Raw genomic sequence first — 26,126 nt, 5'->3', positions numbered from 1 at the left:
GTGATGGTGGTCTCTGCTGTCTCAAGAGAAACATCATGTATTTGTTGTTGCGGTTGCTGGTACTCTTGAGAACTAGGCTGAGGTTCTGCGAGTGTTTCCTCGTTTTCTAAGATGTCCAACTGTGTGCTTATCACATTAATGGTGTCCCGCAATTCATTATTATGATCGACTTGAGTTTGCATGAACTGCTGGAGCATGCTCGCCATCTGAGTTATGCTATCCTCCTGAAATTCTGACGGCGTACAGCTCGGAGATATCTGTGGTGGCTGATATTGAGGCAGAGGAATATCCGAGCAGTTTGGTGGTTCATATGCATCACCACCACTAATTGTGCAGATAGGATGTGCAGTCATGGGTGCTTGAGTGCATCGTGTGTTGCACTGTGGGACATTGTCAGCTAAGTAATCAAAGAATGATAATACCTGATCTGGATCCTCGCTGACGGGCTCTCCATTAGACATAGTCTGGACAAAACACTTGCAATCAGGGGTAAGAGCAGTATAAAAATAATCAACTAACCTCCATGAGTCGAACCCGTGATGTGGACAAGTGCTTAGTAGATCCTTGAATCGCTCCCAGCAAGCCCTAAATGTCTCGTCATCCTACTGCACAAAATTAAGAATCTGTTCCTGCAAAAATTGAGTTTTCTGTGAGGGACAAAATGCATGCAGAAATTCACGCTCCATATCAGTCCAATTAGTGATAGAGTGAGGTCTCAAGGAATGAAACCAAATTAGTGCCCTATCCTGCAAAGTAGCAAGAAATAAATTTAGTCTAATAGATTCGTCAGCTCTAGCATGAGAGAAAAACATGTTGCAGGTTAATTCAAACTCTGCTAAGTGCTGATATGGGCACTTAGATTCCGTCCCATAGAACTCGGGTAGCAGTGACGTCCTCCCACGCTGCATCATGAAATTAAGCTCATCATAAGGCAAAACAGTGGAAGAGGATGCAGTGGCATATTCAAGTTGCATAAAATCCATTATCGTGCGCGGTGCAGGTGCAGCCATTTTTCAAAACTCGAAATTTTTTCTTTTTTTGTTTTCTGATTTTTTTTTTCTTTTTCTTAAAACTAATAAAGATGAAGGGAAAAACGCAAATTTGAGACTAAGAACAACATTCCCCGGCAACGGCGCCAAAAACTTGACTCACTCGAAAAATAAGCAGCTCGAAAGCTATCCCAAGTATAGGAGTTCTGTCGTATAATATTAAGCACAAGGGCTAGATCGTCTCCTCAGGGAATGCGTTTAATCTCAGATTTTACGTTCTTCCAATCGAAATTAAAAATGCACTGAACTCAGTTCAGATTCGGGTTTTTCAAGATGGTTCAATTTCACTTGTGACAAATTAAATGACACGCAATTTAAACCCTAAAATTAACATGCACTAAATAAAAGAAAACAAGAATAGAAACCCTACGTCTACTTAAGGAAACACTAGATCATACTAACTAAAAATGAAAACTTTAAACATGGAATTAAAATAACAATAATGAAAACCCTAGTCTACTTAAGGAAACACTGGGACACGCGTTAATTAAAAATGGCAACCTAGAACATGGAATTAAAAACACACAATGGAAACTAAATTAGACACATACTAAAAAAAAACCGAACCTACTAAAAATCGAACCTTTAGCATAATTAAGAGATCAAATCAAGACTCACAATTTAAATGCAAACATGAATTCAACGAAAATTTAAAAAACGTAAACAATAACGGAACACAATAAAAACACAACCTTTACTAATCATAGACCCTAACTAAATCGAATTTCGACAAAAAAAATATCTGAATTTAATTAAGAATGCTAAATTAAAATAACTATCAATTAAATAAACAAAGAGATTAATTTAACAATAATGAAATACCCAACATTACTCAACTTAAACAAAAAGAAAGAAAATTCCAATAACATTAAAAAAAAACTAAACTTTCTTCAATATTCCAAGATTCAAAGAAAAGTAAATAAAAGAAAGAAAGAAAGGAAAAGAGAGAGAGAGAAACAAATCCACGGAGCCGTGAAGTTGCTGCTGTGCTGGAGAAGTTGCTGCTGCGCTTTGGTGGTCCTACTATGGAGTCGGCTAGTGTTCTGCTGTGCTTGGGGACTGCTAAAGATGGTGGAGGAGGCTGGCCGTACTGCAAGAGGGCAGAGGAGGCCAAGAGAAACAGAGGAAAGGGGGAGAGTGAGGGAGGAAAGACAAAGGGAAGGAAGAGAGACAAGGGGAGAGAAGCAGAATTGAAAAGAACAAAAAAAACAAACTAAAGAAGAAGAAGAAGAAGAAGAAGAAGAAGAAGAAGAAGGAGAAGAGGAGAATGGGGAGCCATGGGGGCTGCTTCTGCAGGAAGAGAAAGAGAAGGGTTAAATAGGATAGGGGGGAAAGCCCTAGACCCGAATAGGAAACCCGAATTGCTATATTTTTTTCATTTTTTTCATTCTCCGTTCATTGCAAATTCTGCTCTTCTGGAGCCCGTATCTCACAAAACTCAAAACACGAAAGTTGTAGATAATCCTTTTCTCTTTCTCCAAAAATTTGAATCGTCTCAATCTGGAGCCCGAGAATTTTTCCTGCGACAAAAAATTACCAAAACTTCATAAATAGTGCAATAAAGTTCAAGAATGATGATTTTGGCACTTTATTAAAATATTGGATAATTTTGGACATTTAATTAAAAATATAAACTGTAAAGTCCGGGTTAAGCGTCCAATTACGCAGTTTTGACACGTAATCAACTAGGAATAATACCCAAGTGAATCTTGAATAATCATCCACTATTACAAAAGTATATTGTTTTCCTCCTAGGCTTAAGGTTCAAGTTGGACCAAATAAGTCTAGGTGTAATAGTTCTAGGGGTCTTTTAGTAGGTATATATTTTTTCTTTTTAAAGCTTGTTTTAACTTGCTTTCCCTTTTGGCATGCATCACACAGCTTGTCTTTTATGAATTTGGTATTTGGTAATCCTTTTACAAGATTTTTCTTTGATAATTTGGATAATAGGTCCATGCTAGCATGTCCTAATTTCCTATGCCATAGCCAACTTGTGTCATTCATGGCTGCCAAACAAGTTACGTTTTGATTCATTAAATTCTCAAGGTTTATATAATAAACATTATTTATCCTATGAGCTATATACAAGATTTTATTTTCTTTAGGATTTTGGATAACACATTTTTCTTACTTAAAGGTTATTTCAAACCCTTTGTCACTCAATTGGCTAATGCTTAAAAGATTGTGTTTTAATCCTTCTACTAATAACACATTATCAATAGTAATAGAAGGTTCTTTACCTATTCTCCCGATGCTAATGATCTTACCTTTGGCATTATCTCCGAAGATGACATATCCTCCATCCTTTTGTCTTAGAGAGGTAAACTTAGTCTTATCACCGGTCATGTGTCTTGAACACCCGCTGTCCAAGTACCACTTGTCCGTTGACGATGTTGTCCTAAAACATACCTACAATGGAGGATTCATTGTGTTAGTCTTTGGAACCCAAATTCTTTTAACTTTCTTTGTTTTGTTGTTAGTTCCATTATTAACTTTCCATTCTCCTTGTACTTTGACATACTTTGTTTTTAGTGGGCAAACAAACATTACGTGACCTTTAGTCTTGCACATATAGCAAGTAGTGTGTTCATGTTTGTTATTTGAGGAAGTGCTAGCATAGTGCTTGGCTTCCTTGACGAAGTATCCCATGTATAATTTCTTATTCTTTTTATTTTTTTTACCATTATAACCTATTCCTTCTTTATTTCCATGTAGTCTTTGTTGTCCAATCATCTTTTCAAAATTATCTTTACCTTTTGTAAAGTTATATATAATTTTTTCTTTATCCTCTACTAATTTCTTAAGTTCATTCACTTCTAAATCCTTTCTATTCAAGTTTTCTTTAAGTGTTTTGCCTAATTCTTGAGTTACTTCACTTACTTCCTCCTCTAACTTCTCAATACAAGAGTCTTTTTTTCATTTTCAATGGTTTTGAATGATTCAAGTTGCTTCAATAGTTCTTTATTTTGATCCTTCAAGGTTATATTTCTTTTGGAAATTTTATGAATCTTTTATGTAGGGAAAACAATTCAACTTGTAATTCCTTGTATGAGGGCATACTTTCACATGACTCATCACAAGATTCATTACACGATTCTGTTGAAGAGTAGTAGGAATTTATCTCTTCATCATTCGCCATGAAGCATATGTTTGTCATCTCTTGTCCACTTGATTCGTTTTCTATTTCAATGGAGCTTGAGTCATTGCAAGTAGCCTTCATAGCTTCCTTCTTTTTCTTCTTGTCTTTCTTGAGCAATGGGCAGTCTAGTTTGATATGCCCTGGTTTCTTACAGTGATAGCATATAGAAGGTTCATTTTTACTTTTATTTTCTTTTCTACTTGATTCTCCTTTTTCAGTTTTCCTTTTGTTGAACTTTCTAGGAAATCTTTTTTTCCTTCTATAAAACTTACCTAGTCTCTTAGTGATGAATGCTAATTCATCTTGATCTAAGTCACTTGTTTCACTTTCTTCTTCACTTGACCTATGGCTAGATGCTTTTAGTGCAATATATTTCTTATACTTTGGTTCAGGATTTCTTTCTTTTAGAGCCATTTCATAGGTAAGGAGTGAACCTATGAGTTCATCTAAGGAGGTGGCCTTAAGGTTTCTTCCTTTGGTAATTGCTATAGACTTTGGTTCCCATATGGAGGGAAGGTCTCTCAAAATTTTCCTAATCATTTCATTGGTGGTATAAGTTTTTCCTAAGGCACTTGAGGAATTGATTATATGGCTGAATCTTATGTACATACTTGATATGGTTTCATCTGGATTCATCTTGAATGCTTCATATTCGCTTGTTAACATGTCTATCTTATTGTCCCTAACATCAATAGTTCCTTCATATATAACTTCTAATTTGTCCCATATTTCTTTAGCCGTTTTACAAGTCATGGCCCTATTAAATTCGTTAGCATCTAAAGCACAATGTAGAGCATTTATAGCACTTGAATTTATTCGAAGCATTTTATAATCTAAATCAATCATATCCTTTTTCTCTTTTGGAATTTGTTTTCCATCTACTATTTTAGTGGGAATAAGGTCTCCATCCATAACTACTTCCCATGCTTTCCAATCCATGTGTTGGAGGTAGATTTGCATTCTCTTTTTCCAAAAGGTGTAGTTGTGTCCACAAAAGATTGGTGGACGAGTTGAGGATTGGCCCTCTCCAAAAGGAGCTACTCCTATGTTTGCCATTTAGATATTTTTATAGCTTCTTGTTAGGGATTTACTATAACTAGGCTCTGATACCAATTGAAATTACGATGGCTTCCCAAGAGGGGGGTGAATTGGATTTTTAAAATTATTTTCTTTTTAATACTTTGTTTCATATCAACAATCACAACAAGTAAGCACAAACTCAAGTCAACCACAACCAATCAATAAAAATAATCAATATCTTAATCTTTGTATCAATAGCCTGGTATTAAAGTGTAAGGTGCGCTAAATTTATGTAAGCCCTGTGTTATTTCAAACTCACACTTCTTCTTTGTGTTTAGTTTTTAAACAAACTTTTAGATTAATAAGTTTAGAATGATCAACCAACGTAATCTCTTTCGGTTTCCGCAATCAATGTTGATCAAACCAAAACGAATTATCCTCCGGTCTATTTAACAACTATACGCTCAGAATATAACAATTTAAAGCATACACACAGATTGTAAGTATTGCTGAAAAATAAAGAGTAAGGAAGAAGAGAGAGACACAAGGTTTTACGAGGTTTGACTTATACCCAGTCTACATCCTTGCCTTTGGCAAACCACAAAAGGACTGACTAGCTCAGTTCCGCTGATGGGTGGAATAAAACCAATTACAACCACTCCTTCCTTTAGGCTAGTGTCTGCCTCTCTAAACAATATTCCCTCGTTCGGTCCAACGATTCTACAACCTTGAATCATCTATAAACAAGAACTAAGATAGAGAAAAGTTTGTGTACAAAAGACACTGTCACAGCAGAGTAGGTTAGTACAACATTCAGTACAAGTATACTTCAAAGTAAATCAAATATAAAAGGATTGAAGCTCAATGCTGAATTTAGATCACCAAATATCTTCCAAGTATTGAAAGATTTAGACTTTGAAGGCTCTACTTCGGATTTTGTATTAGCAGTAACTCAGTAGTTGAAGTAGAATGAACATAAGAGAGTTTGAAAGCCTTTTGGGAATTTTGATTGCTGGAAAATTTCTTGGTGTAAAGATCTTTGAATTTTAGGACTATTTATAGATGTTTAAAAGTAATTCCTTGCCCCCCAAGTTTACTTAGACTAATCCCCAAATTTTTCAAAAGAGTAGTGCCCAAGAAATCCATTTGAAAAATTTTCCCGTTGGAGTATTTTAAACAAATGTTCGAGTGGTAGTCGCCTGCCACGACCTGGCAGTCGCCTACCATAGAGAAATTTTAAAACACAGAACACTGGCAGTCACTTGGCATGACCACCCAGGTGCCTGGTTGTGCTTAGGCAGTCGCCCGTCACCCTACTGCCTCTTTGAAAATTCTTCATTTAATTTGGGCAGTCGCCTATCACATGGAGGCAGTCACCTGACCCTTCTGTTTTAAAAAAACTTTTCTTCTTTAAACCCTTCTTTTCTTTGATTTGAAAAACATACTTTAAGGTTTTTCTAAAAATACATTTCTAAGTTTCTTTCGATTTATGAGAGCTTCAGTTTAGTTTATATATGAAGTTTACTTGAAGTACTTACATACAATCGTCCTTAAAAACATATTCTTTTGATCTTCAAGTAAGTCCTTGTTCTTTTATCATATTTGAGCTTCTAATCATCATTCTTTTCTTCATCTTTTTGAATAGTACTTTATCATCCATTTGAGCTTTGAACTCTCTCTAAACTTTACCACTATCCTTAAGCTTTGCTTTCTTCCTGAAAAACTTTCACTTGAAACAAACCATATTAAACACATCATGATTTGTTATCATCAAAATAAGAATTGTAAGTATTATTAGGCCAACACATAGCTATAACCAAATTAGAGGCATCCACTAGGAGATTGGTCCCTTTGAGTTTAAATTGTAAATCCTTTAATTTTGGTTTAATCCCTCCATAGGAAATCATTACCAAACCACCGATCATATTAGGTATAGATTCATCCTTTCCTTGGTTTTTATCCTTATTCCAAATTGTGATAATATCCAAAGGATACTTTCCAATCACCAAAGAGCATTGTTCACAACATTCACATATCCTATATGCTCTTTGCCCAAGCCTAAACATAATTACCATCATAAAAATATTTTGAAAACTATCATGTCTATCCCAAATACTCTTCTGTACCCATTAGTAATTTAAATTTTCAAAGAGTATTTATTCATCTTCCCTTCACAAGCTCTCAAATCATAAAGTCATATCCTTTAGAGCTTTATATACTTAAAGATGAGTTGAATGGCTAATATGATCGCCTAGGTCTTAATCTAGATGAATGTATAAAATTCAAGTAGACCTATGCATGTGCAATTTTAAGTCGAAAGCCATTCTAGCTTGGGCCTCTCTCACATATTGAGATTCATAAGAAAAGAGGCACACATATGCTTAGTACACTTAAAGAAATATTCATTGTGACTTTTTGGTCCAATAAGCCTAAAGCATTCATGCCAAGTCTAAATTCATTGAAAATCTTAATAACCTTGGCTAAAGAAAGTAGATAATTAAGAAAATGCATAAATTGAGTAAGTGCATAACTCAGGGGGAGCATTTCTCTTCATGAATATATATATACATTAAATGCTCTCATGATTTTTATCTTTTATGCCCATATGCCTTCATATGAAATGCACTGAATTCCTACTATTCATTATGCGTTAAATGAGTATATCTTCTAATGGATAGTTTATCTTTTGTATCATTTGTTGATTATACTACTGGATTGCATGCCTATGTTGAAAGCCTCTTGCATGGCAGATGCAATTGATGAGAATTGCATACTAGTAGTGGATTTAGGTTCTCGTGTACCTTGAACTGAAATATAAATTGCTTGATTGAACCTATCTGGTATAGGTTTTATAGGAAAATGTCCGATTTATAGACGGCATGCTACCAAAATTTTGATAGGAATTTTCCCAAAATAAAACCTTGTGCTAAAGATGATTATGATAAAATTAATGTTAAAACATTTTTGAAAGGATAAGTGAAACCTAATTAAATAATTAAATGTCATCCTCGCATAATCATTGGACATTTAGAGGAGCTCAGCTCCATCCCTATAGGAAGCGCATAAATGACCCATATGTATCACTTTCGTCTACTAAATTATTAAGGCTCTTATGAAATCCCCGAACATTATATCATACCGCTTGAAGTTTTATGGTTTGATATGGAATGTTCTTCGGTCATGAACATTATTGCATGCCTTAATATATATCTTCTGATGCATCTATGATCTATAGGGGCAACTATGCCGATAAGGATAAATATAGTTGATTAATAATCAGTATGGTTAGTTTAAGAGATTTAAAATGAATGGCTTATACTCTTGACATACTGAAATTAATCTCGATGAGTATAAGTACTTTATTTTATCTAAGCTATAATTCAAATTGAAAGGGGGAGCATCTAAGCAAAAATTCCTATTTTGTTTTGCTCACAAATATTTTTAGCTTAGATCTATTGTGAGCTCACTGTGGCATGTGCTTAACCGAAATGATCTTTGTGAAAATCTTAAGTTGATATATATTTCTTTACCACATGTTGTTTGTGTTTACCATGTGATCCTTGCTTTAAATTGTTTGACATCTTTAGGATCATTATGGTTGTGATTTTCTGGTTATATTGTAGTATGTGCTTACTTGTTTTAAGTTAAAGTTTCTTTTTCAGCAAGCAGTCCCTAGCACCATTTTGCAAACATTATAAGGGGGATGTATATTATTATTATATACATATATATTTATTTACATGTACTTTTTACAAGATCAAATTTCAAAACTAAACTCTTTATCACTTGTCTTATTATTATATACAATATATTTTAAATTGCATAACTGGTTCGGTACTTCACATGAAAATGCATGCAAACTAGTTAGACTGCTTTTATGCTCAAACCTTCTATTTGGTATCATATGTAGTGTGCTTTTACTTCAAATCATTCACGGGTCTTATGATATATTTCAATTGCAATGGTTTGTTTATATTTTTGGTCTAGTCATGTTTGTTATGTCATTTGAACCTTTTAATGACCAGTTATACAGTTTGTGTGCTTCATCGCTATATTTCATGCTTTGTGAATTTTGGTTATGTTTTGCAATGCATAATTCTCTATCTACTGCATGATAATGATTTTATTTATGTTTTATGTCTTGATCATACTGGAACTGTTTGATTTGAATAGTTATGGATAAATTGTTAGATCTTAAAACTCAAAACAGGTCATTTTTATACAAGTATTTTTGGGAAAATGCCCTATTTTCAAACGAAATGCTGCCGAAATTTTTAAAAATTTCTCAATCTTGTGCATCAATGCATTATATACCCAATGCCTATAGCTATTTATTTTATAGTCCTTTTTGTTGTTGCCAAAAGGGGGAGATGGAGATTAGAGGCAAAAATTGGATAATATTTCGTACTTGAATTTGCATTGATAATTTTTTTTACCTAATGCACATTGTCAGGGGAAGCCTTTCAAGGCTATACTAACTTTTTGCATAGTGTATTCATCATCATCAAAAAGGAGAGAATGTTGACCTCATTGATCACACCCGGTTTTGATAATGACAAATACTCAAGTATTTGATGGCTATCTAGTTCATGTGCAGGTTTATATTAGCTGATACACTGATGGCACATGAAGTAAAGTATGAAGACCCTGAAGATCTTTTTTATTGTAATTCATTATTATTCAATTCAGGTCTGTAATAGTAATTAGGAGAAAAAGATCTGTAATATTAAATGCCTATCATGCATGTAGGAACTACAAGCTCAAAGGCCTTAGAATGACTCTAGGTCCCTACACATCACTTGAAAATCAAATGACCTTAGACAAGACTTCAGTCGACTGACGTCAAATTTTTTCGATATCCTCAAAAAGACCTAGAATGACCCTAAGACCCACATGCATGCATAAAGAAATGTGCTTATATGAATAGGGTTATTATATAAGGGGATTAAAATCAAAATGTATAAAAAATGCATGTTTGGTCGACCAAACTGGAATGTATAAAAGCATTCGGTCAACCGAACCGATGAGAGGTCAACTATTTGACCATAGTACGGTCGACCGAACCTTGCCAAGTTAATGCAGCTTGGTTAATTGAACTCCCACCGAGTCAGCGAATTGACTCCTCGGTCGACCGACCAGATTTATACAGGCAACGCTCTAGTCAATTGAACCCCCACATGGGAGAATCCAATTGCTCGGTCAACCGAACTACCTAGTTCAAAATCACCTGGTCGACTGAACTGCACAGAATTAGAAAAATCACCCTTGAGACCCTTAGTCCAATCGACCGAACTCTCAGTTCATTTTTTGCACGGTCGACCGAACTCTATCACTTGGTCAACCGAACCATAAGTTTGGTCGACCGGTGCTCTCAGGTTGGACAATTTTTTTACCGCGGTTAAATTTTTTAAATGGGGTTAACTTTGCTAAAATGCTTTTAAAAAATCCTAATAATACCCTACATTATCCTAAACGGTTATATTTTTGCCTTGGTCTATAAATATGAGTTCATTTGTGAGGATTAAACAGAGATTAGCAAAAATCATTATAAAAAATCCTCTCTATTTCCAAAAGTTCATATTGCCCATTTTACTTCAAAACACTCTCAAATCTTCATTCCCTTGATATATCTTAGCTTTGTAAGAGTTCTATATTGGGTTATTGATTAGTATAGATTGCTCATTCTCCCATTTGCTTGGCTTGATTGTTTGATATTACTTTGGGGAGTTTAGCACAGTTTATCCCACAAATTTAAATATAGTAAATCTTGTGTTGGGATAAACTCATAGGCTTGTGGATCTTTGCATTTTCATTGCAAAATTCCTATAGTTTGATTTTGTTGTGCAAAATATTTTCTACAAGCTATATTTTCAAACTACTCTTATGCTCATTTCATTGAAGGAAATCTTTTGAGATAGTTTGATTATCTGATTAGCATTTTGAAACCCTGATTTTTTATTGAGATTTGATATAACTTGTTTCAAAGATATAGCTTGTTTAGAACACTCTTGAACACTATAGTGATCACATCTTGTTGAGTGTTGCTTGCATAAAGATACAGCATTGGCTAGTACTTGTGCGTAGTGGTACATATCTTCTTGTGTAAGAAGTATTTCCGTGTACACAAAATTTTATACACATTTATTGTATTTTAAGCATGGGCCTGAAGAGGGAGACTAGTCCTCTTGAATAGTCCCAGATTGGCTAAGACCTGGTTAGGAAAGCCAGGTGCACCATCCTGGTAAGGTGCAAGTTGAGGTCAGCCCTGCTAATTGACCTGACTGTAACAAGTGCCGCTCCACTCATTAAGCATTAGTGGAATCTTCGGGCTTGCGAGCTAGAGGCGAGGACGTAGGCAGTATTGGCTGAACCCCGATAACATATCGTGTGTGCATTTTATTTTTTCATAATTTATTTATCACGCGTGTATGTTATATTGTGAATGTCGCACATGATTTAATTTTCGAACGTTATATTTATCTGCGCATTTGGAACTATATAGACAGACCCTAGGTTGTGAATATACTATTATTAGATTAGCTAAACCTAGAATAAATTTTAAAATTTCAATTCACCCTGATGAGAATCAATAAGCACCATGGAAGGATCCATTACATGTTTTAGTTGGGCCTATCATTAGAGTGAGATCCCAGAACATCAAAGAAATACTTCACGGGCTGATTCAAGATATTTGGGCTTATTCAAAAATGGGGCACTCCAAGCATGGCCCAAAGAAAGATGAAGACTTACTAAACTGAATTCAAGTTTGTGATGGAGCTAATCTTGCTTAATGGCTCTAATCTCCTTATTAATAATTGTGTGCTAATTCAAATATTGGATTTGACTTAATGGTGTATTGCAAGGCAACTTGGCTTGCATAGGTTTTTAGTAAGTTGTGAGAGTCATTAATGTGTCTAGTAAGTTGGTATATTTAATGTCCTTGTCTCCCATGTTTGTATGGGAATTGCTAAGTGTTTAATGTTCTTGTCTCCCATGTTTGTGTGGGAATTGTTAAATGTTTAATGTCCATGTCTCCCATATTAGCTATATATATCTCACCATTGTAAGAAGGAATGGAAGGGAATAAAAATGTGAGGCTTTGAGGCTTTGTTTCTTTTTGGTTCTTTTGAAGAACTTTTCGAACTTATCGGGATTTCCCGTGGCGTTCACTATCGACTTATCAAACGGCTTTCCACCACCGTTTGTGGCGTCTTCCTTATACCAAGGTCCGTGTTTCGCTCTAAACAATGGGTTGAGGTCATATATACCAAAGTTCTTGTTTGTCGTAAACAACGGGTCGAGGTTTACCATTCATATCTATCCAAAAATCTGAATTTTAGCTTTCTTGGGCAAGCATTCCAATATTGGTTGTTGGGTCTCAACGCGTGTCGTTTGAGGTTCGCATCACACCCCCCCCCCCCCCTCTTGGGAATACACCAAAGTTAACAAAAATTTCTTTGATAAAATACATGTGTAAGGACGTATAGCGGAGCTGAGCTCCATTTCAAGAGAAAAGACATAATGGACTCTTATGCATCATACATGTTTAGCTTTTTTTTTTAGTATTGAGGCTCTTCTCAAAAACCTTAAGCATCGTATCCAGCTTTGATGACTTTATACTTAGATATGGATTGTTCCTGCAATACAGAATGCCTTGATATATATTTCTGATGCATTTGTGACCTATAGGAATGATTATACTAGTTGCTTGATAAAATGAAGTAATCTTTATCCAGTATATATGTTTTAAGAGTTTAAGATGATTGCTTATATTACTTGGCATGCTTAATGCAAATAATTTTTGGCTAGTATAAGTAATGCATTTCATTTAAGCATGGATTCAAATTGAAAGGGGGAACATCTAAAATTTAAGTTCCATCTTGATATGCTCACCAACCTTTTAAGGCTTAGATATATGCTATAATTCATCGTGGCATGTGCTTATTTGTAACATTTTTATTGAATACTTTAAGTGAAAAATATAATACTTAGCCACATACTCTTTGGATTAGCCATATGATCCTTGGTTTAAACTTGTTGATATCTTTGGATCAATATGGTTGTCTTTTCGGGTTATGTTATGAAGTGTACTTAAATGCTTACCAGGATAACTTTGCTTGCTTGAGGTTGCATGATTTTTAAAGTTTCTCTTTCAGCAAGTACACCCCTAGTGTCTTTTGAAAACATCAAAGGGGAATTAAAAAAAAACTTTATGGCAAGATATTTTAAAATATATAAATATATATACCTACATATATATGTATATATATTTTGCATAACTGGTTCATTGCTTATATATGGAAATGTATGCAAACTTGTTAGACTATATTTATCCTCAAACTTACACTTGCTATCATATACCGTACCTTTTTAACTCCAATCTTTTATGGGTCTTATGATATGCTTGAACAACAATGGTTTGTGTATAATTCTAGTCTAACCCAGTCCATCATGTTATTTTTATTTTTAAATGACGAGTTATACTATTGTTGTGTGTTTACTCGTACAATTTTTCAATACAACAATTTTTTTATATATGTCCAAAAACTTTTATGCCCAAATGCTATCTGAAAAAGGGGGATAATTTTTCTGTACTTAAATGTCAAATAGGGGGAGTTATTTTTTTTACGCTATATCTGAAAATTTTATACTAAAAAGGGGGAGAATTTTAATGCTTAAATGGTTTTATAACCTAACCCTTTTTCTGGTGACAAAATAGGGCGAATTTTTATGAGCAAAATGATAAAGTTTTTAATTTGCAAAAAAAGGTGAAATATTTTGGATAAAAATGTTTAAAGGGATTAAAACATCTTAGCTGTATGTATTATGCATTTGCACTTGATTGCGAAAACAAAATGCATTTCTTTAAATGTCTTCTTTCATATGCTTGAGTTTAAATGTTCATATTTTATTTTTATGCATCCTCTTAGGGGGAGCCTTTTAGGCTAAATCCCATTTTACTCTGATGTATTTGTTATGATCAAAAAGAGGGAGATTGTTGACTTTTTAATTCTGATCCCTGTTTTGATCCTGACAAAACACTATTTACTTATGTGTGTATTTAGCATGTGAACAGATTTACACTTCAGCATACTTAAGGCAAAAGGGAAATGGAAGTCGTGAAGGACCTAAAGTTCATACATCCCAGCGTTTTCCATGCAAATTCAAGAGCAAAAGAAGAAGACATATTTGTTTTCATGTGTATTGCATTTTATATTTTGGTCTGTAATAATGTATGACATGCATGGTATGAATGAAAGCTCAGTGATGACCGTAGACAGACCCTAGGGACCAACACACATTTCACAGAAAATCCTTTTCTTAATAACTAATTGGTTGGGTCAAATTATGGGCAAAAAAGTAAATTTTAATGCTCTCGGTTGACCAAACATTTCTATGTTATAATCCAACGGTCGATCGACGCACAATTTGCCTAGAGTCAAAGCATTGACCAAGGCTCGGTCGACTGACCAATTTTGAACTAGACTTCAACGGTCAACCGAACTGAGAAGTTGACCAAAGTCAAAGCCTCAGTCAACCGACCCAATTTTAACATATCTCCCATGGTCAACCAGCCCTTCAAAGCTGACCTTTCCACTGCTCTCGATCGATCGGCTATTTAGCTCAAATTTATCATGGTCGACCGATCGTGAAGAACCGGAAGACCAACCTTAAGACTCGGTCAACCGAACCTACGAGGGTTCGGAAATCACCCTAGCTTGGCTGACTAGCCCTTGTCCTTGGTCGACCAAACCTCTCGGGTGAGGTCATTTTTATTGGGCTAATTAGGGTAAAATTTTAATTAAATATTTTTTAAATTCTTAATATGTTCCTAATGGTCAAAATCTTCCAAAGTCTATATATACCCCCTCATTACTATATTTTTAACCATGAGATTAGAAAGAAAAATCCTCCCAAAATATTCAAATATTATAACTCAAGGGAAGCTAGGGTTTTTGCTCAAAACAATTTTTGCAATAAAACACAATGAGCTTTTGGAGTCTTGCAATGAATATGCTAAGATTTCAAATCTATAATAAGTTTTCCCTCAAAAGTATTTATCAATAAAAATATCTGAGGGGAACTTTCAAACTAACTCTCAAGAAAGATTTTCAAACCAAAAAAAGTGAGAGTAAAAGCTTTGCAAAAGTGAATGCCCAAAAATGTATTGCTCTCCAAAAGAAAATTTTCAAATAAAATAAGTGTAGGAGAGTGTAAAAATGAATAAGAATCAAATATATCATTTTTGGGAAGAAAATTTTTATAGGCTATCTATGAAAGACATGAGCACATATTTGTCATTCATATATCATTGTGCTTATATAGTCTACTTGCATTTGTGCTTTCGTTGATAAATCTTTTATCTTGCAAAAACCACTTGAAAGCAAAGATCCTCAAATCTCCTATAATTTTAATTGATAAATATTGTTAGGAGAAAACTTTTATTAGGATTTTAATCTTTGAAGTGCATAATCATATACATCATTTTCAAAGATTACTCGATTATTTTTAAAGATACCATACATACTCACTTGAGCTTTATGTCATATCATACGTGAGTGTATTTGTACTTGTTGGTGTACTTATTTGCTTAGTGAAGAAGCACTCGAATTGTACAAAAAATTTGTATTGTTTGTTGTATTCCTTACGTGTTGGTCAGAAGAGGATTGCACTGGCCTCTAACGTGTACCGAATAGTTCAGAACCGGTTAGGAGGACCTGCTGCACCGTAAGATGTAGTTGTAAAGGTTGAGGTCAGCCCTGTGAATGTGACCTAAGGTTGGTGTATCCCCATTCGGTGAGGGACAATCAGTTACCAGGCCTTCTATGTTGTGTGGTGTTGATTACACCACCTGGAAAATTAGAATGAGCATTTTCAAAAAATTTGTAGACTGGAGGACCTAGCAATTGATTACTAAAGGCAGATGTGCACAAATTGATGAAAACAGCATGCTGTCAAAATTTCATTAAATTCTTCCCAAAGTTATGTGTTTAAAAGGCTTTAGCCCTTTTGCTAATGCCAAAAGGGGAGAAGTATGCAAAATTAGGGTACTTCTTTTGGAATGATTTATCTTAGCATGATCTTTATTCTCCATGTACATGCTTGGTATTTGAGCATATTTGTCAAAACTTGAATGCAATTTTATTTAAGATGTCTTCTATTATGAATATGCTTGAACTATAAACGTTAAATTTTATTTGAATGCATATTCTCAAGAGGAGTCTTTTTAGACTTACCCATTTCTGCTTATTGTATTTATCATCAATAAAAAGGGAGAGAATGTTGACTCTATGAGTCTGATCCCGTTTTGATAATGAAAAATCACGTTGTTTCTTACCTGTGCACTAAGCTTATAAAAAAGGTTAATTCTTAGCACGCACGGATGGTAAGAACGCAAGGAAGCCATAAGGACCACAAAGATCATATCACATGATTGGCACTTGAAGAGCAAAAGGGAATGAATACCAATTTTCTTTATTGTAATTGCAATTCAATTTTTGGTATGTAATATTTATGGTCTACAATAATGCAATGCATGAATGATAGGACCTTATGCTCAAAAGACCATAGGAATCAAAACCACTTAAGTTAAGATGCTATAACTTATTCACACATGGTTGAATAAGTTCAAAGACAAAAACATGGCACAATATGAAACTTCAAAGAGCCCTAGTCGACGGAACTTTTTATGTTCAAATCACCTTGGCCAACCGACGTTAATTATTAAATATTTTTTAAGTGGCTCGGGCAACCATCCTATTTATCGCACATCTTCCTCAGTCGCCTGAATGAAGATCCCAATCTGACTCATCTGCCTCGACAGACCAGCCCTCAAGGTTTAAAATTGACCGGCCGACAGAGCTCGACCATTCGGGTAACCGAACCTTAGGGTAGACAACTAAACCTACGAAGATTTGGAAAATTGCCTTAGCTCGGCCAACTGACACAGTGATCGGTCAACCGAACCCTCAAGATCTTTCAAAACTAATGTCTGTTCGGGTGACTAGCCCATAGCCCTAGGCGACTGAACCTTTCGGGTTCACATATTTTTACAGCTTTAAACAGGGGTTAATTTTAATTAAAATTTTCCAAAAATTCCCTTCGTCCTTAATGGTCTAAAATTAAGGGAATTCTATATATACCCTTCATTTGTCTAGATTAGCACAGAATTATTATTACAATTAGCAAAATTTCTCTCTGAATTTTCATGAACTCCCATTGCTTATACTTCACATTTTCAAGCCTATATTTTATACTCTCTCATATTCTTGCTCAACAAAATCTTTTTTAAAAAAAAGAGTATTATTTTATTATACTCCTCATTTTCAAATTAATTGCAAGTTGAAGGGAGTGTGATTCTCATTGTTGTGCGCATACATAAATTATTTTGAAAGCTTATTACTCTCACATTCTTGTATTGTCTGATTTTTTTTTAAAGTAAGCTAAAGTTCTTCTCATTATATTTGATTGATAAATATCATTTGGGAAGAACCCATATTAGCTTAAGAGTCTTGGCATCCTTATTGCTAGATTCGAAAGCTTGCTTGTGCTATCTGATAAAATACGTTTTTGCAAGCTTGAACTCTAATCTCGGTTGTGCTTAATACTTGAAAAAATATTTTGTTAAGATATTTACTTAGAGTTTCAAATTTCCTTTGATTATATAGTGATTACATTAATTTTTATCAAACGTAACCACTCTCACGTATATACAAATATATGCACATTTATTGAGAGTTGAAATACTGCTTAACTAAATCTCACTTGAGCATAAAATCTTATCATTTGTTAGTATTGGTTGTATTGTGCTTATTGGTGTATGTATCTTCTTAGCTTAGAAGCATCTATGCTGTACACGAAATTCATATTGATTTATTGTATTCCAGGCGTGGCGTGAGGTGGGTCTTCTCTACCCCTTTAAGGCGAGGTTGTAAAGGTTCGAGGCAGCCCTGTTAATCTAACCTGGGGTTTCCCTTGCCTAGTAAGGAAATGGTGTTGTAACTGATGCCACTCCACCCGCAAATGAGCTTTTAGTGGAATTCTCGAACTTGCGAGCTAGAGGCGGGGACGAAGGCACAATTGCCAAACCTCGATAACACATCTGCTATAATTTTTACTTTATCTGCTTTACTATTTTATGTCTACTTGATTAAATTTATCTGGAGAAAATTATTTGGGAATTCATCTATCTGTTTAGTTCATTTTGTGCCGTTCAAAATGTGTTTTCTCTAAACGACTAGATTTGTCATGTCAACAATCTGTGGTAGACACTCAAGGCTAATCGGAAACTACCATGCGGTAGGTGACATCATGCTGATGTCACCCTACTACAATAAAAAATAAAAAAAAGTAAAATAAAGCCATGTGTCTCCACTACGAGTAGACACGTGGCACACCTATCCCAATCGAGTTAAACCCAGTTCAAGCCGATTGAATTGGTATGATTTTGAACTGCCAAGATTATTTATTTTATTTTAAATTAATTTTTAATTGATTTTTAATTTTAAAAAATATGAGAAAATTAAATAAAAATCATAAAAAAAATAGCATAAAATATTTTTAAAATAAAAATAAAAATAAAAATAAAAATTATTTGAGTTATTTTTACTCAAATAGAAAAAAAATAGAAAAATAGAAATACTAAGAAAATGAAGAAAAGTTTTTAAAAATCTCAAAAAATTTTGGAAAAATGTTGAAAAATTTTTAGAAAATATTCTAGAAAAGTTTGGAAAATTTTGGGAATATTTTAAAGACTCTTTTTTCTCAAAATTGATTATTTTTTATTATTATATGTATATATTCTATTTTTTGTATGTATGCGTCCCAATAATTTAACAAAGAGTATAGAGATATTTCAGACCTCACCTATATCAGTTTTGGAAGGAGAGGGGTTTATCTAACAAAATCCCCTCATTTGAAGGTCGTATTAGACATTCCTAAATTGCACTATAGTTTTCATTTTCCTTTTAACTATTTCTTTATTTATTTTAATTAGGTCCCGTTCGTAGAACGGGTGTGTAGGGGGTGCTAGCACCTTCTCCTTCCATAACTGAACTCCAAATCCCAATTCTAGTTAAAGCAGGCTGAGGCTACTGGTTCTTTGGCCTAAGATTAGTCTAGAAGACTAATCAACAAGTAATAACAAGGTGATCTATTCACACATGGATAAATAACAAGTTAGTCGCGACTCAATCAAATTTTCAATATTATTATTGCTCACCATTTTGGACCCTTCTTCGGGATGTTGCGACAGTATAATAGTGGTTGGAGTAGTGGTGGTAGTAACTGCAGGGGCTTACAATACTAGTGGTTCTAATCTAAAAGGAGAAAAAAAAAAAAGAAAAAAAACCTCCTATATTTGAAAATAAATAAGAAAATAAGTGTGATTAAACTATGAATTTAAATTTTTTTTTCTTTTTAAAAAATAATTTTACAAGTCTAGTGACATTGACTAGTTAAATCTATAATATTTTTTAAAAGTTTAAATTTAATTTTTCTAGATACCATTCTGTATTATGTATCGAAAGACACCTATTTTTGAGAATTAGGTTGTAAAGGAAGCTATTCACATAATATATATTATTTAGACACCTAATTTTGTCAAAAACTCTTTAAAGCAAGTCTTATTATATTCATTTTTAAAAAGTAATGGCAAAAGACTTCTCTAAAAACCTTGTTATCTATAGGAAAGCTTCTTAAAATTTGCTATCTTTCAAGCTCTATTAGGGGACATCGCTATCATGATAATCGCACTAACCAACCTATGATTGAAATTTATTTCTTTTGATTGACTATATATCTAAAACATGAAATAGTAATAGATTTAAAGGACCTTATTTTCGAAAAGCTTTTCAAGTTTCAAGAAATATCTCAAGGAGATACTTGTAGTATTTTAAAATTTTGAATAAATGTATGTTTCAATGTGACGTCAAAAATGTCATCAAACAAGAGGTCTGAGCATTTATTATACCATTTTTCAATAAAAAAAAAAAACATAAATATGTCATTTATTTTTAAATTTTTTAAATTTTATTTAATTTTGAAAATATTTTTATTTTCTATGAATTTTAATTTAAAAAAATTAAAATTTACAAAAAAAATACACTTTCACACTTTAAATGAGCTCTAAGATGCTTGCCCATTTCTCTCATGAACTGTAATTCAGATGTGATACAGTTTAGAAGACTTTGGAAACAAGAGTACCAGTAGCATACAAGCGCACTAATAAAAATGTCATTAATTATTCAAAATAGCAGGGACAATGAAAAGATTAAGAAATAAGAAATTGTATTTAAGTTAAGCTTTTAAATCTTTCACAATATTCACCACAAGTTGCTTTTTTTTTTTTTTTTTTTTTTTTTTTCATTTTTTATCCTTTCTTTCTCTTTTTTTTTTTTTTTCTCATTTTGAAAAAGAACTATAGGCTTTCATATATAGGCAAAAAAAAAAAAAAATCTTTGTTTTAGGGTTTTCTTTAAGTAAATTATGGCAACCATTCAAAAATACAAAATCACTTAAATTGATTAATGATAAAAAAAAAAAAAAAGCATTAATCTCCTTTAAGATTTGACTTGAGGTTTTCAAAATCCCGTAAGCTTCCCCTGACATTTGATTTTAAGACACTAATGCTCCTATAAAAGACTTGTCCAAATATAAGAAGAAGTCTATATCTTTCAAGCAAACCTTTACAAGATTCTATGAAAATTTTCAAACCTCGAGGATGGTCTCTAATATTATTGAAAACTAAGAGAAAATTCATTTCTTTTTACCAAAATAGAAGTTAGTGTTTTTTACCCTAAGAAATACAAGCATTCAACATGAAGGAAAAATAAATGAAGAAAAGATAGATTCAATGAAGCACCAAAGATGCCCACAACTTGGAAGCACGTGTTGTTGGAATCAAGATGTGCCAACATACAACCAACATAAAATATCTTAAATCATCATACTAAACTGTCCACATGATCAACAAAGAGACAAATTAGATAGTATAATCATTCCTTCTACAAAACATTAAAAAACTTAACATTAATTGCTTTATTGGTTATGCTAAGACCCTACCTCACTATAATATGAAGTATCTCTTTGTTAAAGGCCCCTAGAGATTTTGAGGAAGATCGCGGGCTCAACATTCAAAACAAGCATAATGGAAGAAAAACAAATAACAAAGAAATAGACGATCGAATCCAATTAACCTCCCTACGATCATATCTTACGAAACACATGAGGAAAATCCCAAGAAACAAGATTCCCTTTTTACCTCCTTTCTAAATAGAATCAAAGCATTCCTTAGTTGTTCAAATTCTAGAAGCAATCACATTCGGTATCATCTTGAGCCTCTAGTAATCCAGCAGACGTCTTGTAAAAAAGGACTTAAACAAAGGAAGATGCTTGAAACTCCTAATGCATCCAACAATTTTCAAAATTAAAGCAATAAGATAAGAATTTAAGCTCTTCTTAAATTTCCTGTGATGATAAGTTTCTTGCATGGCTGGGATAGTGTTGGAATATTGCTTCATGGACTGAACAAATGGAGCTAAAATCTAAGGCTAAGTTTGAAGAGGAGAAGCTGAGTTAGTTAATATTGTTTTTTTAATTAGTTATCAAAGATAGTTAAGTTGTTAGCTTCTTTTTCTTATTTCTTGTGTTGCATAAATACAACCATGTATTATGTATTTTTGTATGAAAGAAAAGTAAAATTTCAGTGAATATAAAGCTTGACATGGTATCAGAGCACATCTGCAAGCTTGCAAAGGTAAAAACCACCACACAACAAGCAGCAGTTAAGACATATGCAGACATGAATCCTCAGATGGGTTGCTAAATGCCACAGAAGAGAGAAATAAACTTCAAAAAGATATGTTCAAGAAATCTGAACAATTTTTTGTTTTCCACACGATTTCTCAGTTTCAAGAAACTTGAGAGCTATGCTTCTTTCACAATCTCTCTTTGTTCTTTACATTTGTCTTGCCTGCGACTCCTGATTTCATCAATGCAAATATCTACAGATATCTGAAGCCAAACAAAGAAGCTGATGGTTCAACATTTAATTTTTCTTGAAATGAAAAACATTACTTCGTATTGGTCTTATGTCGAGTTGCTAGCATTGTTCCCAAGAGCATATTAAACTGGTTTTGCCTCTGATTTTCTTATTCTACAATTTTTTTCTTTAATTTCTTGCATTTCTTGAAGAAATTTCAGAAATGACTTTTGCTGATGAAAATTCTATCAGCTCTCATACTTCTCATCGCACGATCAACCCTTCGGATGATTCATCCAGTCCATATTATTTGCATCCAAGTGACAATCCTGGTGCATTACTTGTTTCTGAAATCTTCAATGGTGATAACTATATAGCATGGAGTCGATCAATCACCATTGCTTTGACATTCAAAAACAAAGCAGCATTCATTGATGGTTCAATTCTTGCTACTCCTGTTAATCAGTGTACTCTCCATATTGCTTGGTTGCGTGCCAACAATCTAGTTCTCTCATGGTTAATGAATTCAATTTCCAAGGAAATAAGAAATAGTCTTCTTTATGTTACATCTGTTGTTGATCTTTAGAAAGAGTTGGAAACAAGATACTTAAGAAGTGATGGTCCAAGAGTTTTTCATCTTGAAAAATCTCTAAGTTCAATTACTCAGGGCTCTTTATCAATTAATGAATATTTTAATTCTTTCAAGTTACTATGGGATGAGTATGTTAATTACAGGCCATTTCCAACTTACAGCTGTGGAAAAATGGCAACATGCACCTGCAACTTGTTTGATGTTTTGCTACTAAGACAGCAATTTGATTATGTGTTAAAATTTTTGGTTGGTCTGAATGACTCCTATGCTCCAATTTGAAGTTAATTACTTATAATTTCACTATTACCAAGCATGGAAAAAGTATTTTCTTTACTACTTCAAGAAGAAAGTCAAAGACAACTAAACAATGTTGTCAATAACGATACTCATGCTTTGATTGCCAAACAAAATACTCAGCCATATGTTCCTTTGAAATTTTCCAAGGAGAAACAGAAAAGATCTTCTTTATACTACACTCATTGTGGATACAATGGCCATACAATAAAAAAATGTTTTCATCTTCATGGTTACCCTCCCGGCTGGCCTAGACCAAAGGGAAAGAGGAAACCACCCACTGCTCATGCTGCTGTGACAACATCTAAGGTCTCTATTCAACATAGTAACGAAGATCAAAAGTTTTCTTTTACTTCTAAGGAATTCAATAAATTGCTAGCACTTGCAAATTTTACTTCATTTCCAATATCCACCCAAACACCTTCACCTGCTGTCAACATTGCTGCTTCTCAATTTTATGGTAACCCCTCAAATTTTTGTTATTCTGCTTCTTCATCTTTACAGAATGTATCCTCATGGATTCTAGATACAAGTGCAAGAGACCACGTGGTATGTTCACCACTAGTATATTCTTCTCCTCCTAAACAAATCAATGTTTCCATAAATCTGCCAAATGGGAATTTTGTTCCAACTTCACACATTGGCAACATTTGTCTCTCAAACACACTTTCTTTACATGATATGTTATGTGTTCCTAGTTTTTCATTTAATTTACTGTCTGTTTCTAAACTAACAAAGCAATATAATATATGTGCTTCTTTCTTTGACTCCCATTGCCTTTTACAGGACCAATTGAAAAAGAAGATGATCGGGGTTGCATTTGAGAAACCTGGACTGTACCACTTATCTCAAGCTACTTCAAAGGTTGCTTCTCAAAACCAACCCAAGTTTTCTTCTTCCTCCTTGGCTTCAGCCATTACTCAAACTCAGTTAGATACTTGACATTACAGATTTGGTCATGTTTCTACTTCAAGATTACCCTTTCTTAAACAACTGGACTCATCCATATCTTTCAAATCTACAAATATTTGTGATGTATATCATTTAGCAAAGCAAAGAAAGCTTTCATTTCCTATATCTCAAACCAATTCAAATAAAAAGTTTGATTTGATTCATTGTGATATATGGGGTCCTTTCAATGTTGTTTCTTATTTTGGTTTCAAATATTTTCTTACTATAGTTGATGACTATACATGTTGCACTTGGGTTTACATGCTCAAGATGAAATCTGAAGTTCCTTCTATCCTTAAAACCTTTTGTAAAATGGTAATGACCCAGTTCAATGTTCCTATCAAAATAGTGCGATTAGATAATGGTCCTGAATTCCTTTTGACTTAATTTTATAATGACAATGACATTATACATCAAATAAGTTGTGTGGAAACTCTTCAACAAAATGAAGTTGTGAAAAGAAAACATCAACATTTATTAAACACTGTCAAGGCTTTATTGTTCGAGCAAACATGCCTTTAACTTTTTGGAGTGACTGTGTATTAACAATAGCTCATATCATAAATAGAATTCATACTCCTCTTCTCAACAAAAAAACACCATTCGAAATGTTATTTGATAAACCACCTAATCTTTCTCACCTAAAAGTGTTTGGTTGTCTTTGTTTTGCATCAACATTCACAACTCATAGACATAAATTTGATCCACGAGCTACCAAATGTCTATTCTTGGGTTATCCTTCTGCTATCAAAGGCTACAAATTAATGGACCTTAATACAAATAAGGTTTTCATCTCAAGAAATGTAGTTCTTTTTAAAAATAATTTTCCTTTCAAGGTTTTTCCATCTAATCCTGAAACTTATATTTTTTTTATTTCCTCCAGCAATTTCTACCTTAGACTTTTATTTTAATTCTTTTGATATTTCCTCTAATCAACATCCATCGTCACCTCAACACCTTATCTCAGATCAGCATCCTTCACACCATCAACCTGATCAGCATTCTTCACAACATCAACCTTCTTTGACAATGATCATATCCCAAATATTGTTTTACCACAGCTCAAAAAGTCTTCAAGAATTAAACAAAAGCCAAGTTACTTGCGGGATTTTTATTGTGGTACTGCTTCATAGGTTCCAATTGCAACTCTCTCATCTGCTATTGTTGATTGCTCTCCTAATAAAGGTATTTTATATCCCATATCTGATTTTCTTTCTACAAACCAATTGTCTTCTTCTCATAAAGCTTTTTTAGTATCTCTTTCAACCTCCACAGAACCCAAAACTTACAAATTGGCTGTTCAAATTCCTGAATGGCAAGCTGCAATGCAAAATGAACAAAATGCCTAAGAATTAAATAAGACTTGGTTCTTTCTCATTGTGGATGGTGTACTGACCAAGTTGATAGTCCACTTCAAGCTAGAGGGCTACTTAAAGATTTCATGCTTCTCTTCGACATTTGGCTTTTCTTGTTGGAGGGTGTTGCGCCTTGATTCCTCCTGGTTTGGATATCCATCATTTTTATGGCTTTCTGTCTAGTGATGATTTGAGTTCTAAGATATTTTTTATTGCATCTTAATTTTGGTTTTGGTTATTTTTAGTTAGTTGATGGCTTTTTGCCTTGGGAATTCCCAAGTTTTGATGTAATAGTGTTCATTTTGTCGATAGAAGTTTTGCTTCCTTCCTCTCGGGTATGCCAGAGTTTCTATACATATCCATTTGATCAATATAATTTATCATTTACTGATCAAAAATAAATAAATAAATAAGACTTGGGAACTTGTTACTCTTCCTAAAGATAAACAGACCATTGGTTGTAAGTGGGTTTTTCGAATCAAGTATAAGACAGATGGATCTATTGAGAGACCCAAAGCTAGATTGGTAGCTAAAGGCTACACTCAACAAGAAGAAATAGATTTTTTGGACACTTTTTCTCTTGTAGCAAAAATAACTTCCATTCGGTTACTGCTTGCTATAGCTGCTGTTAAGCATTGGCATCTCCACCAGTTTATATGGATTTGCCCCTTGGTTAGGTTGCCAAGGGAGAAAATAAAGTTTGTAAACTTTTAAAGAGTTTATATGGTTAGAAGCAAGCTTCTAG

This window comes from Malania oleifera, chromosome 4, assembly GCF_029873635.1.
Source record: "Malania oleifera isolate guangnan ecotype guangnan chromosome 4, ASM2987363v1, whole genome shotgun sequence".
In the NCBI taxonomy this organism is placed as follows: domain Eukaryota; kingdom Viridiplantae; phylum Streptophyta; class Magnoliopsida; order Santalales; family Ximeniaceae; genus Malania; species Malania oleifera.
Note: the sequence above shows the minus strand (reverse complement) of the source record.